The sequence below is a fragment of the Neovison vison genome, chromosome 4 (assembly GCF_020171115.1).
Source record: "Neovison vison isolate M4711 chromosome 4, ASM_NN_V1, whole genome shotgun sequence".
NCBI classification, from domain to species: domain Eukaryota; kingdom Metazoa; phylum Chordata; class Mammalia; order Carnivora; family Mustelidae; genus Neogale; species Neogale vison.
This window is the reverse complement of record NC_058094.1, coordinates 23,072,506-23,086,963: the sequence shown is the minus strand read 5'-3', so window position 1 is coordinate 23,086,963 and position 14,458 is coordinate 23,072,506. Positions and strand designations below refer to the sequence as shown.

Sequence of the window (14,458 nt, the reverse complement as noted above, 5' to 3'; positions counted from 1 at the left end):
CATTAATTTATTAGTAGTAGTAATATTTATTTAATGTTTTCAGTTAAATGGCCAACTAAGACAAATGAAAATTTGTATTCTAAAAGCACTTAGGTACAGCTCTTCTGGGGCTATTGAACCTAAAAATGAAGAATAAAAAAAAAGGCCAAGTTAGGAAACAATAAAAACAATCATTCTGGCCATCTTTAGTTTCAATTCTGGGGTCCACAAATGCATGACAGAATTGTTCTTTTTTTCTCCACTGAAAGTAGAAGCCATCAATACTAAGAAACATCAAGTGGCCCATTTCCAAACCAACTAATTAATGTTATTATTATTCAAATTGGTAGCACTTCAGTTTCCAGAATGACAAGACATTGAATTGTCCTGTGGCACCTCCTCCACTTAAGCAATCCTGACTTTAGTTTTGAAAGAAAAAGGCAGAGGAGGCAAGAAATACAGCGCAACTCCAAGAGTACTTAATCACCCACTAGATTTAGAGAGAGAACACCATCACACGAATCTAGCACATGTGTGCAAAACTAAGGAGAAATTCTTCAAGGAGAAATTCCCCCATAACTAGAAATGGCCCTCACACTCGTTGCCCTCAGCCTTGAATTCCAGGGTCGGGAGCTCTTCTCTGGCAAGCAGCCCCTGCAAAGTCTTTTTTCTTGCCCTGTTGATTTGCAGTTTGATAGTCATCATGACCCCAAGCTATGCATCAACTACAAGTTATTCTAATGGAGACCATGCCAAAGTGCATGGAAAGAAGTGGAGCCAAATATTCACATGTTTAAAAAAAAAAAAGCAAACATTAAAACAAGAAAAACTTCCATGGTTCAGAGGATCACATCTTTGGGGAATTCGTCCTAGAAATGGCATACCTTCAAACTGAACTATGGAGAATCAGAGGTTCGTGGAAGGCTGGTTTTATCATCACCCATTTACCATTCTCAGCGGCGTTTACAAACTAGGCACTAGGCACCCAGGAAGAAAACATATGTATGCAGCAGAGCTACTATATGAGACAGTCACATTTCATTTTTCCTTCTTCAATATTAAGAAGGATATTATTTTTCTGGCTGGTTGATTTAAAGAAATGTTTTCTCTAGGTAAATCTTCTCTCGCCTATTAAATCCCAGTGACACTCTGCATGCAAGAGCACATCTGATCAGCTACAGACTCCTACCTCTCTGCTAAATACAGCCAAAAAATAAGAAAAAAAAAAAAGCAAGAAAGAAATTGTAACTAAAAACATTAGTAATAATCCTCAAAATACTGTAAGTTGCCAGCAAATAATGGCTGGTATATTGATTAACAGCTTGAAGTAAACAGTGGGCAGTTAATGCTGTAACAAACCCATGGGGTTTATTGCACCAATAATTCTGTAAAACTACCAAGTTTTAAGAACCTATTGCTGAAATAAACCATATTCTTTAGCACCCACCGGCAGTGGTATTTATATGCATATATATATATTTCCCTTCTTAAATAAAAGGCTTGCGTGGGAAATCGATCATTTATATTTGCCCAGTCAGAAAACACGGCACAATTGAAGAGGTTTATCACTAGATGATGTGCTCTTGCAAACTTACAAGTCTTTTTTTTTTTTTTTTTTTTTTTATCTTTTCGCCTCCCACTCTGGAACAAGTATCAGCAGAACTGAGATGCAAAACAGCTTAGCACAGTATGGAAAAGATAGCGCTAATCAAAGAGCATGGACTTGAACCAGGCCTTAGAAGGAGAAGATATTAAGGACTACTAATTAGTTAATCTGTTAAGCCTCTGTGTCAGTTGGGGGAAGAGAAAGAAGGAAGGAAGGAAGGAAAGAAGGAAGGGAGGGAGGGAGGAGAGGGAAGGAGAAAGAGAGAGGGAGGAAGAAAAAGGGGAGGGGACGACAGGAGAGTGCTCTTTAGTAGAGTGCCCTTAATAGGATATACTGGGAACTGAACTTGGGAGGCAGTGCTGATGAACGGCTTTTGAAGCCAGAAACACAGTGGAAAGCACAGGGAAGCATAATCAGAACTACAAGTAGCCTTTACCAAGGTGTGGAATCCAAGCTGCATATTCAAGGAAGAGTTATATAGTAATCGACCATTTTTGCTACATGTACTGAGAACCCTGGAAAGCACTGGAAAATACAAAAATAACGCCGAATTTGTAGTTACTCCTAAGTAGTAATCCAACCCTCCTTGCCTCTCAGGCTTCTGTATCTTCTCTCCCTAATGTCTGAGCAACTGAGTGCCTTGTGTAGGCTCAGCTCCACCTGGGCTCAATGACAACTGCCACTTTCTGAGTTTCAGCCATTCACCAAGAACTTTCTAGGCTCCTATCTCTAATTTTTGCTTTAACTTTGAAAGATATGGCTCTTAATCTCTCCCCATCTTTTTTTTTTTTTTTTTAACTGGTTAGGCAACCTGAACCTATCACACAGCTAGTGGGAGTATAGAGATTGGCTTTAAACCTAAGTCCAAACCCGATCACTTGTCATGATGGCTCACTGGCACTCAATGCTTTGCTGAAGAAGGATGTGTCAATCAGTGTCCCCAAACTCACTGCCATAGACCAGCAACAAATTACCCTAGCTGCCACCATTCCCTGGTTGGGTCCCTAGTAATTGAATTTCTGCTTCATTTGTATGTTGTAGATCTATCAGTTATGGGAAATTGGGTCTCTGCCTTGGCCACTGTACCTCTAACCATCAGAGTATCCCAGACATATTTTCTCTATACCACTGCCTTCTATTTTTACCGATCCGAGAACTACAACTATCATGAAGGAGAATATTGATTATTGTTTATTCAACTTGCAGCAGGGACTCTACTAAGTCTTTTAAAGATATTGTCTCATTTACTTTTCACAATCACCTTACAAATTACATACACATGTGTGTATTATAACCATTTCAGGAAGCAGGAAATAACGGCTCTAACAAATCAAACAGTTTGCCCAAAGTCAAACAGTTGATAAAGTGGTAAAGTGAGGGTATGAATTTAGGTCCACCTGACTCCAAATTCCAAGCTTCCAGTTATCATACTACCTTCTTCTCATCTCTCATCCTAGAGACTAGAAATTCTAAATTCTAAAATGGTGACTTTGCTTAACCACCTGAGTACGCCAAATTGTTTCAGTCACTTTCTGAGATTTGTGGTTGCCTCCTAGGACTTAGAGCCCTGTGGTCAAGTGTGTGCCAGGATTTGAGCCAACTGATGCCCTACTCATGGTGCAGTGTACTTCTCTCTGGCATACTAAGGTATCTGCAGGTAAGACTGAGACCCAGGGCTCTGTCCTACCCAGCATGTAAGCCATGGTCATCCACTTCGTATAGTTGTGTCTGAATACACTCAGATCATTCCTAATATACAGGATTTCTCACTCCTCATCTCTCTCATTCCCACTTAGAAAAGAGTGGACTAAGAGAGTTCTAATGAAAGTTGTGAGCTGCTTCTGTGTCCTGCAGTTTACAGAGAAATGAGGAATGGATCTGTCCATCTCCCTCCTCAGCCCAGGCTCTCCTCTGGCCTACCTGCAAAGCATGGAGCCCTTTCTCCTTCAGCACCTGCACATAACAGTTGACCATTGAACAACACAGGGATTAGGGGTACCAACCCCCTTTCCCACAGCTGAAAGTCCATGTATAAGTTTTGACTCACCAAAGACTTAACTACTAACAGCCTACTGTTGATCTGAAATCTTACCCATAACATGAATTGTCAATTAGCACATATTTTGTATATTATATGTATTATATACAAGATATAAGAAAATGTTAAGAAAATCATACAGAATAAAAAGTACATGGATGGTATGGTATTATATTTATCCTAAAAAAATCCACATGTAAGTGGCTCCAAACAGTTCAAGCCCATGTTGTTCAAAGGTCAACTGCAAGCTTCCTTAAGGCCATGCCAGAGACCTTCCCATTCACCTCTTGCACTTCTAGCTCTCCAGCTCAGAACTAGTGTTCAACAAATTCCTGTGGGAAACAGGAAATAAGGAATAAGAACAACATGAAATATGGGGAAAAACCACCAGGTACAAACACTGTGATATCTGTAGCTTTTATAATCAGCTTCTGGAAGCAGCCATGTAAACCACGCCCTTCCAAAACCCACTGGAAGACTTAACTCCAAGTATTGAGAGAGCAAGAGAAAGAGAAAGGAAATTGGGAAACAATGAGATATTGATTTCTCTTTAATCAAAAGGGTCTATTATGCAATCTCTCTCTTCATAAACTTGCAAAGACATCTGCCAGGACTAAAGACTATTCCCCAACCAGGCTTTGCCCAATGCCCTTACATGCTTACCATCTTTTTCTAGTCATCCTCTTGCTTCTGAATGTTCCTTTCCTTGTCCCTTTTAACTTCTCTCCATTTATCATCTAGATCGGTGCCACAGGCAGCTTTCCTCACACAGTAGATATGATTCCTAAAAAGATCAATAGAAATTAGAGCTCTATCAACTGAACTGTATGTTTACTTATTTTAGGGAGTCCTAATTTTCAGGTTTGGCTTTCTTCAGCCAACATCATTTCTTGCCATTTAAGTTGAAAAGTTCTCTCCTCCAGAGCATCCATGTTTAATAATTAATGATCTGTAAACAAATAGTTCAAAGCTATGGAGGAGTTCTCTATTTAAAGCAACTACAAGTGGAAACTACATATAAGGTTAAAAATAGAAAATTATCATCCTTCCCATCCTGGATCCTATGAGCAGAACTCTGAAAGACTGGGTGGTTGGTAAAGAGGAACTGTGGGAAAGAAAGTACATGGTTCTAAGGAAGGGCAGTGGTGTCAGTAACTGATAACTATGAATTCTGGTAAGCTAAGAATTACCTAGAAAATTCTGTAGGGATGTAGATATACAGGCACTTCCATCAGAAGATTCTGATTTAGTTGGCCTGGGAACCTACCTCTAAAAAACATTTCCAAGTGACTCTGATTATAGCCAGAGGACAATACCATGAGAATCACTAGAGCAGGGTGTTCTAACAGTGTTTCTCAAGCTTTAATATTCCTAAGACTCCTTCAGAGAGCTTGCTAAGACATAAACTCCAAGGGAATTTGTGATTCCACAAATCTGGAGATATAAGAATTTACCTTTAGAACAAGATCCACGAACCACTCTTTTTAGAATAGCACTAATACAAAATACTGATTTTCAAATTTGGCTGTACACTAGAATCACCAAAAAAGTTAAAAAAAAAAAAAATCAATTCCTGAATACCACCCCATAGATACTTTGATTAAACTGGTCTGTAACCTGGGAACTTGAGATTTTTCCAAAAAAATTTCCCAAGGGATTTTAATGTGAAACACATGAATATCTCTCACATAACAAGTATTCATTCATTCAGTACCTTCTGTATTGGTCATACAGTTTTGTTCCTGTAACAAACAACTCAAAACCTTAGTGGCTTAACACAATAAAAGATTATTTTTTGCTTCTATAAAATCCAGTGTGGATGTCCATACTGGGAGGGTTTTCTTAGAAGCTTTCCTTAAGGCAGTGAGTCAGAGACCCAGGTGTCTTCCATCTTGTGGCTCTGCCATCTTGTGGTCCCAGGGTCATTCTGCCATCATCAGGCTGACACACAGGAAAAAGAAAAAATGGGAAAGACATTTCATATTCTAAACCATCTCAGTCTTTTCTTTCCACTGGCCTGAAGAGCCATATGATTGATCTAATTGCAAAGGAAAATGAAGAAAGTCAAGTAGCACTAGATACTAGTGAGCACATATGCTTCTGTCTAGCTGGCTGTGTGTCAGGCATTACGCTAGAAATGGGGAGGGGAGGCAAGGAAGAATGTAAGCCCTGGTAGTGAAATTTAAGGTTATTTTTTTTACAGCAGTAAGCCTCTTTGATCAATGCAGTAGGTACTGACAGAATAAATCTTATATCAGCTTTGCTTCTGGAAACTGAGAGGTTATTACTCTTACCTCCATTTGACCCAAATATTCCAAGTCAAAGATCAGCGTGGGAAAAGTCCATTTACATGGAGTAACTCAGGTGGCTGGCATATGACATCATTAGATCTACTTCTTTTCAGCATGTTATATGGTCTTGAACTAGAAGCTTGGTTTCCAGACCAGTAAAACAGAAATACTGGTATCTTTCAAGGTTGTTTTGAAAATTAGAAGAAATATGCTAAGTAGGGCCTTGAGAGATGTGTACTGGTCTTATATATTATACTCATAAATATTCTTATATTATTACTGATGAATTCTTATAACTGCTTTGTAGGTTTACTTTAATTAGAAAGACTTCCAGTCCTTGAGAGTGTAGACTGTAGCTCACAATTTGTTGATATGACCCAGAGTCCCTGGCAAGTGAACGACACAGAAAAGTTCCTTGATAAGTATTTGTTGAATTTAGGTCCACTAGGCGTGAGTCTGGGAGCCTGAAGCTGGCAGTGGTGTAAAATTTCCCATGAGAATTGTTCCTAATATCAGCATGTCTATGAAAAGAAATACTACAAGCATCTCCAAGGAACTAATACGATAAATTGAAACTTTTACAAAATGAGAACAGTAAATTTCATGAAAATGTCTGCACTTAATCATCATCAAAATGGTCTAGGATTCATACCCCCTCATTGGTTCTAATCAGCCCTTCCCTCTCAACATTGGACAATTACTCAACAGAAAGGAACCCCAACTGCAGATTCAAACATCACAACACCCTGCTTTATAGATGAGGATCTACATTCCAAAGGATAAGTGCCCTGCCCAGGTTTAGAGATTCAAATCCAGTTTCCCTGCCTCCAGATCTGGGACTAGGGTTACATGGACTCACTAACAGTAAACAATAACCAGAAGTATGACAGGATAAAAATGGCGCCTCTGTCTGAAATATCAATTAAAGCATTTAGACATTTTCATATATAAGGAAATACAAATTTATTGTGATATGCAAATTTTCTATAACATATGACTACAAAGAATTTTTAAATTTCTGGTGGTCTGCTTCAGATTATGCCACTAGGCCCCTGGGGCCACTCATGTTTGCTTCTCAGGAAACATGTAAGAAGCACTGCTTTTCTCTGTGCCATTAAAGGGCCATTGAAATGCCAAATAGAGCCCATTATTTGAGCCCATTACTGGAAATCTGTCTGCAAAACTCTGTTCAGATGCAATAATGATTTAGGCAGGTCAGACTTCCCAGAAATGAAGAAAAGTGCTGAAAATAAATAGGAGACAATAAATCTCTTAATGGTGCAAAGGGGAAAAATAAAGCAAATTATGTTTTATCTGGCAAACATATCATAGCCTTTTTTTTGTAATCCTCATTTTTCCTTTCTATAAAAAGCAGTTAGTTCAAAATTGAAGAAAGTTTAGATAAGTGTCCCAATTGCGCTTAACCCAGGATGCAGAGATTAGCCATTTGCAGAAAAAAATGGACCAGTGACTACTGTTGGGAATTTATTTGTGAGTTCATAGAAGTAAACCATGTGAATTATTAATGGCTTAAAGACATCGGAGTTACGCCTCCTCTATGAGAGCCCCGGAGGAAATATTCACAGATGAAGCAATGGCAAAGAGCAAAAAAGTTTCACTTTTTCTTTCGAATCTAATCTTAAGTTTAGTCCAATGTCCAATGCAGAGTTCTAGTATGTGGATGTACTTGCCCTAACAGCTAATGAGTGTCTCTACTACCACTGACTCTATTCAATCTTGCAATCTGACCATTCTTAGGCTGGCTTCACAATACTGGAAATGGAAGAAAAAATAATACACATGCTTGAGAGAATATCTTAAGGAAGGAAAAAACAAAAATAAAGGGCCCCACAAATGATGGTATTTTTAAATAAAGAGTGATCCTATCCTTGTCCTAAAATGAGACGAATCCAAAGGCCAAATCTTCCACCTAGATGGTGGGAGGAATGAGATAAAGTAAAAGGGGTGGAGGAAGAAAGCCTTATGAAAGAAGGAATTCAGGGCACAGGTTTGGACCCTAGGAGGAGAGAAAGGAGAGACAAAGATAATGGGCAGTATTTATCTAGGGGCACTTGCATCCCATTTCCCACTTTTTGCTCTGTGCTCTGGCTTTGAGCTCAGAGAAAGAAATTGGGCAAGAAATTAAAGAAAGTGTCCATTGAAGAGTATGTGCGACTCTGAGCACAATCAGGATGGGTTTAGGGGCCAGGCCCTTGAGATAACATGGAATTAGGGAAAGGCAAAAGGAACATTCTCTCCCTGCCCCTACCCTCAAACAGCCAAAATCCACACAGCTCAGCTTTGAGACATTCAGGTTCTAGAACAGTGATTTGTAAAGGGTGGCTGTGCCTGGAGAAGCAGCACATTCCCAGAGAAGACAGATGCTAATGCAATGATGAGGCCCTTTGGCAAAGAGGCTACAATGGAGAATTAATGGACTGGTTCCTGAACATAAGTGAAAAGCCTTTGAAAATTAGGAAAAACCACTGAGGGAACCTTTGAGAACTGGTGATGATGATGAGCATGTGTGCATTATTCTGTAATTTATAAATTATTTTCACATAGCTCATTTGTTTCTAACATTGATCCTAATAGGTAGAGATGACAAGTATTACTAGTATCTGTGTTTTGTAGATGAGAAAACAGAGTCTCAGAGTTTAAGCAACCTGCCCAAGGTCATTCATCTGGTAAGTATCAAGGTTAGGAATTCCAAAACAGGACTTCTCACTCTAAATTCGGTGCTTTTCTCACTGGAACATATTACCAGTTGGGAATTGTGACAGTTCAGTTAACCAGTCCTTAAGAAAAAAATTTTAACAAAGATGACTTAACATCAGGGAGCTGAGAGGAATTCAGTACTGGGTCTATATGGAAACAAAGTTGCAAAAATTATAGGGCTGACTAGGACTTGAGTCCAGAGGAAGAAAAAGATGCCATCTCAGGATTCCTATGGCCTGCTCACTGAGAGTCCAGGAAGGACTGCCAAGACTAGATGACTAAGAGAGGAGTGGATGGCAAGAAGCTGAGCTACCTTCTGAGCAGAGCAAAAAGGAAGAAGTATGTTGCTGAGACAAACAGCAAATCTCCCTAATTCAGAATGCAGGATATCTTTGTGTTCTTAGGTTGTTTTTTCTTTGGGTGGTGAAATTCCTGGGTAGGAAGAGTGAGATTACATTTGCTTCCTGAATAAGGACATTGATGAATCATCTTGGCCAAGTGCCTCACCTTGACCATTGTGCCCAAAACAACTTTGGCTTATACTCATAGGTGCTATAAAAGTGAGGGGTGGGATTTAAAAATAGGCCTAGAGTAAACATAAAGTTAATAATTTAAGGAATGATAATTTGGAGAAGGGGATGGCAAACATTTTCTAGAAATGGCCAGAAAGTAAATACTTTCAGTCTTGCGGGCCATATGGTCTTTATCACAACTACTCAACTCTGCCACCGGTAGCAGGAAAGCAGCCATAGATAATATGCAGACAAATGAGTCTGGCTGTGTTCCAAAAAACTTTATTTGCAAAAACAGGTGGCAGGGTGGATTGGACCCAAGAGCCCTACTTTGCCAACTACAAAGTTAGAGAAAAATTTTGTCTACCTAAAGATCCCTTTATTCTCATTTCTATTCCTGAATCAAGTTGGACCATGGGAAGGGGCAGAATATGTCACATTAGCTGTTTGCTATCAATTTTTATAAAATTAAAATTTTGTTCACTGCCACCATAAGAAATGCATTTCTGTACCTGTAATATATTATTATCGAGAACACTATTTTCACTATTCCCTATGAAATTCTCTCTGTAAAACTTTCTGACAGTGTTTGGTATTAAGATACAATTTTTTCCCACCATAAACTTGCATGTTTCCTTCTATCAGAGGAGTCAAATATTTATCACACATCCTTCTTCAACCTCACTAGAAAGGTTTGAATGGGGCTTTATGTTGAATCCAATAATTTTATGAACTTCATGGTTGACATACTCTTCTTATTTCTACCTTCAAGCATGTGTGCACATGCTTATGTGTGTGCGCGCGCACACACACACACACACACACAAATTATTTCTATTGCATTATAGTCTTTTAAAAAAAACTAACTCAAATTTTTGTAAAAAAGAAATCAAGTTCAAATAAGCACATGTTATTACAGAGAAATTCTTCAATCCCAAATAAAGAGATAGAGCCAATTGGTAAATGTAAACCCAATTTTTCACCCAACCTAACAAATTGAACCTTGTCAGAGGAACTAAGAAGAGATAAGTTTATTTTAAAGACAAGAAATATGGTGAGAAAAACCCCCCTATATTCTCTAGACATTTCACATTTTAAGTAATTAAAAAGTACTTTTTAATACTTTTAAGTGGCTCTGGAATAGATAAAAGATTAATAGAATGGACAAAGGAGCTTGGAAGCAGATGCAAAAATGAATAGAAATTTGGTTATGACAGAAAGTGACTGATACCCCCTCTGGAAAAAAAATTAGCTTCCTACCTTATTCAATACATATAATTAATCCCAAATAAACTAAAAACTAAATGTGAAAAATAAAACTAGAAGCTTTAAGCTTATAAATCTATGATATATCTTTACAACATCAGGGTAGGTTAAGATTTCTTAACCAAATGGTATGTACAAATCACAAAGGGAAATACTGACATTGACTCCATTGATATTTCAAACTTTTCTCCATCAAAAATATTATAAATAAAGTGAGAGATATCACAGAATAGGAGATGAAGGGAAGAGATTTGCAGTCCATTATCAGATAGAGGATTAGTAGCCAGAATATATAAAGAACTTCTACAAAGCAATAAAATAAAGAAATAAATCAGTCGACCTAAGGGGAGGGAAGTAAAGGATGTAGAATTTATAGAAAAGAAAAACAATGAATATTAAACATAGGAAATTAGGCTTAATCTCACTATTAATCATAAAACCATAAAATGAAACAGATATCATTTGTATTGACAATAATTTTAAAAACTTACAACACCAAGTTTTGTCAAGACAGTGAGAAATAAGGACACATACATTGGTAGTGGATGCATATATAGATGCAAACACTGTATGTTTAGAAATCCCCAGCAGTTTGGAAATCACTAGGTAGGTGGAAAATATATAGATACCCAATGGCCAAAAATTTCACCTGTAGCTCAACCCTAGAGCAATGATTCTGAAAGTTTGTTACAAATTCAAATTCTTGGGCTCACCTACACCTGCTGAATGAGAAAATTTGGGAGTAGGGCCCAGATATCTTTGTTGTCACAGCCGCCTTTCCTAGTTCTAATGCACACTACTGTGTGAGCGTCATTGTGCTAGAGATACCCCACATCTATGCTCCTGAGGACATGTGCAGAAAGGTTCACTAAAGTATTGCATGTAATCACAAAAATATATAACCTACCCAATGGTCCTCTGAGAGAAATGGAAACATAAACTCTGATTTATTATTTCTACCAGATGTTTTACAACTATTAAGATGAATAAACTATTTCTATATATTACTATGGGTAAAATTCAAAAACAAAGTTGAATGAAAAAAATCAAGTGATGAAAGATTTCACAATATGATGGTATTTATATAAATCTTTATATAAATTATTTTATATAAACTCAGAAAAAGACGTATTATTTGTCTTTGATTATTTATTGCAATGTACTAAAACATGTAAGGAAATGTGTGACACCAATACTGGAGGAGAGTTGTTTCTGGAAAGAAAATGAGAGACGGTAATGAGGCAGGGAGAAGTTTAAGAATACCAAAAATATTTTTATCTCATGAAAATTCTAAATGGTGAAATGATAGTATCATTTAAAATCGGGTAAGGAATACCTAAGTGTCTCCTGTATTATATGTTGCACTTTTAATATTTTTGAAATATTTTCCAATTTTTAGAAATACTGTAAAGAAGTAGTAGCCCAGTGTGGGGGAGGGCGGGGTTTGTTGGGGGGGTGTGGGGTGGTACTGTGATATTGGCAAGTGTTTTCTTAGATACTGCCAGTGCCTCTTTTTATGCATCGCATGGATCTTAAATATCAACAGAGAAAATTATCTCAAACTCCAATTTCACAAGTTAGAGAAATTCTAAGTAAAAAGACAGATACATAGTTTATTCAGTTTTCATTTTTTCCTCTTTTTGTTTCTTCATGGAAGATTTCTATTATATACAAATTTAAGTATATATCTCAAGATTCAAGTTAGATTTGCTTCTAAATGGCTTATTTTAGGAAATTTAAATGGACCAACTATGGACTCAGAAGCAACAGATACAATGAAAAGTGAAGGAATACCTGAGAAGCTTCCAAAAAAGAGAGAATCAGATTTAATACAAAGGGTCAAAATATGAAGGGCGTCAGACTTCTCACTGGCAATGCTGCCTTCAAAATTCAGAGAGAAATGGAAATTATGAACCAAGCATTCCAAGCCAACCAAGCCATCAGCCAATTGCAGATTAGAATGAATAAATGCAAGTAAACAGAAAATTATTTGAACATGTTCTCTTTTTCAGTAAGTCTATTAAGGAATGTACTCTAGCAATGAAATAAAGGGGAAGAGGGAAGTACGAATCTAAGAAAGAGTAAAAATCTATTGCAGAAGAATCAAAACCAAATTCTCAGGATAAAGCCAAAGAACAGAAGTAGTCCAGACTGGAGATGGACAACTAGGGAGTCTTGAAGAGAAGACCCTAGTGAAAAGGGAAATTTGATAGAACAATTGATATGATGAACATTTGAAAATAATTAAAATTTGTGGCTAGCAAATTATGCAAGTAAAAAAACTGACCCAATTAGAAACTCCAAGAAAAACATGCTTTATAAGAAAAAGATGAAATCCTGATACACTATTGGCTCAGAAGTCAACAATATTTACAAATCATAATGACACAATCACTAATTGTGATTTAACTTAAAACAGAAATGTAACTGCATTGGGGGGTACAGAACTAAAATGTCATCTATCATCAGGAAATAAAAAACTATTGTGCAAAATAAATTAGTCAAGACATCAAGCTATATAAACCAAGTGTTCTAAGTGTCTTCTGGTTGCCTGATCCCCAAACTCTCCCGTTTCTGATCCATTTTATACAAAATCACCTGACTAGTTTTCCTAAAACACTACTTTGATTTTATTACACCCCTGCTCAAACATCTTCAGTGGCTTCACTTTGTCTAGTGAATAAAGCTCAACCACACTGGGGAGAGCAAGTTGCTTTACTCAGTCTATAATTTAAAATGCTAATCTTTTTTGGAAACATTCTGACAGATACACCTAGAAGTAATGTTTAGCCGAATATATGGGCAACCTGTGGCCTAGTCACGTTGACACATAAAATAAACCATCACAGAGGCTGAGCTGAATCATACTTGATTCAACTTTGTTATCCAGGTGCCGAATATGTAATAGATATTCAATAAATTGGGAAGTAAATGAATCATAATGTACCCATTCAAGTGCAAATTAGCACTTCCTACGTGAGAGAAGATTCTTTTATATGAACTTGCCATTCTTAGATGTTATTCTGATTAGGACTACTGAGGTGACACCGTCCTGACAATAGCACACAAAGCAGGGAAATAGGGGATTTTGAAGAAGAGAGCACTTTGAACCAGAGATGTGTGGACCCAGAAGCATTTCGAGATTGGCATCATGTCTTGAACTAGTTTTCAAAGGAATCAGTCTTGGCCAAACCCAAAGAGAACTATGCCAAGCACTTTTCCCCTTAATTTTTAAACCCATGTGTATTTTAAGGGAAATTCAATCCATATGTTACTGATTCATTTACACTTAACTCATCAAAATGTTTTGTAAGAGTTATTTGATGTCCCAGTCTTTTGAGCTTTTGTGAAGAAATGCTTTCTCCCCTTAGAAATAGAAACCTTTCAGCAAGTCACTCACACACACACACACACACACACACACACACAATCCCCAAAAGTTTCAAAGTCCCTTCAAACCTCAAGCCCCACAAGCTTCCAGTGGTTCTTCACTGAATCTGATGTGACCTCCTTCTTTGTAGAAATCTGAGGGCTTCTGTTGAAGAGACACACAGTTGCACAAAGATGGAGGTCTAACAAGCAAAAACAGCAAGACAAAGATAATTAAAACCCCAGAATGAGAGAGGAGTCATGCCAAAGCTGGTGAAAAGATGAGAGGAGGCTGTAAGTCAAAGAGCAAAAACAGAGACGAAAAGAGTAAATGGATCCGTCTTCTATGTACAGAAGTTCAGATCTAAGGTAGGAAGAGAGAAAAATGTATGCAAATATCTGCCAGAGAGCACATATATCCAATCTTTCAGAATCCTACATTAGAAAAACAAATACCTTGGCCAATTGGGAAGTGACTATGAGAATGTGTTACTAATTATTTAGATGTGACCGTTTACTTGAGCCATAAAAGTTCTTATCCGCCTTACTTCTATCACCAAAGTTGGTGCTGCTAAGGCTTATTGAACAGGTCTTTCATTTTTCCTTTTGCATAGTCACTGCTGGACTCCTATGAATGCATTCTCAAAACACTATATCCATAGTGTCAAAGAGAAGTGGA

The 14,458-nt window shown here is 37.5% G+C and overlaps 1 long non-coding RNA gene across 2 annotated transcripts in view; it reads right to left on the bottom strand.

The window, feature by feature from the left end:
- The window catches only part of LOC122904357, a 107,252-nt gene that overhangs the window by 25,871 nt on the left and 66,923 nt on the right, over positions 1-14,458 (bottom strand). For both annotated transcript variants that reach the window (XR_006384195.1, XR_006384194.1), the window contains exon 2: positions 4,287-4,407. This is a non-coding gene — a long non-coding RNA (uncharacterized LOC122904357). The remainder of the gene's footprint in view (positions 1-4,286; positions 4,408-14,458) is intronic.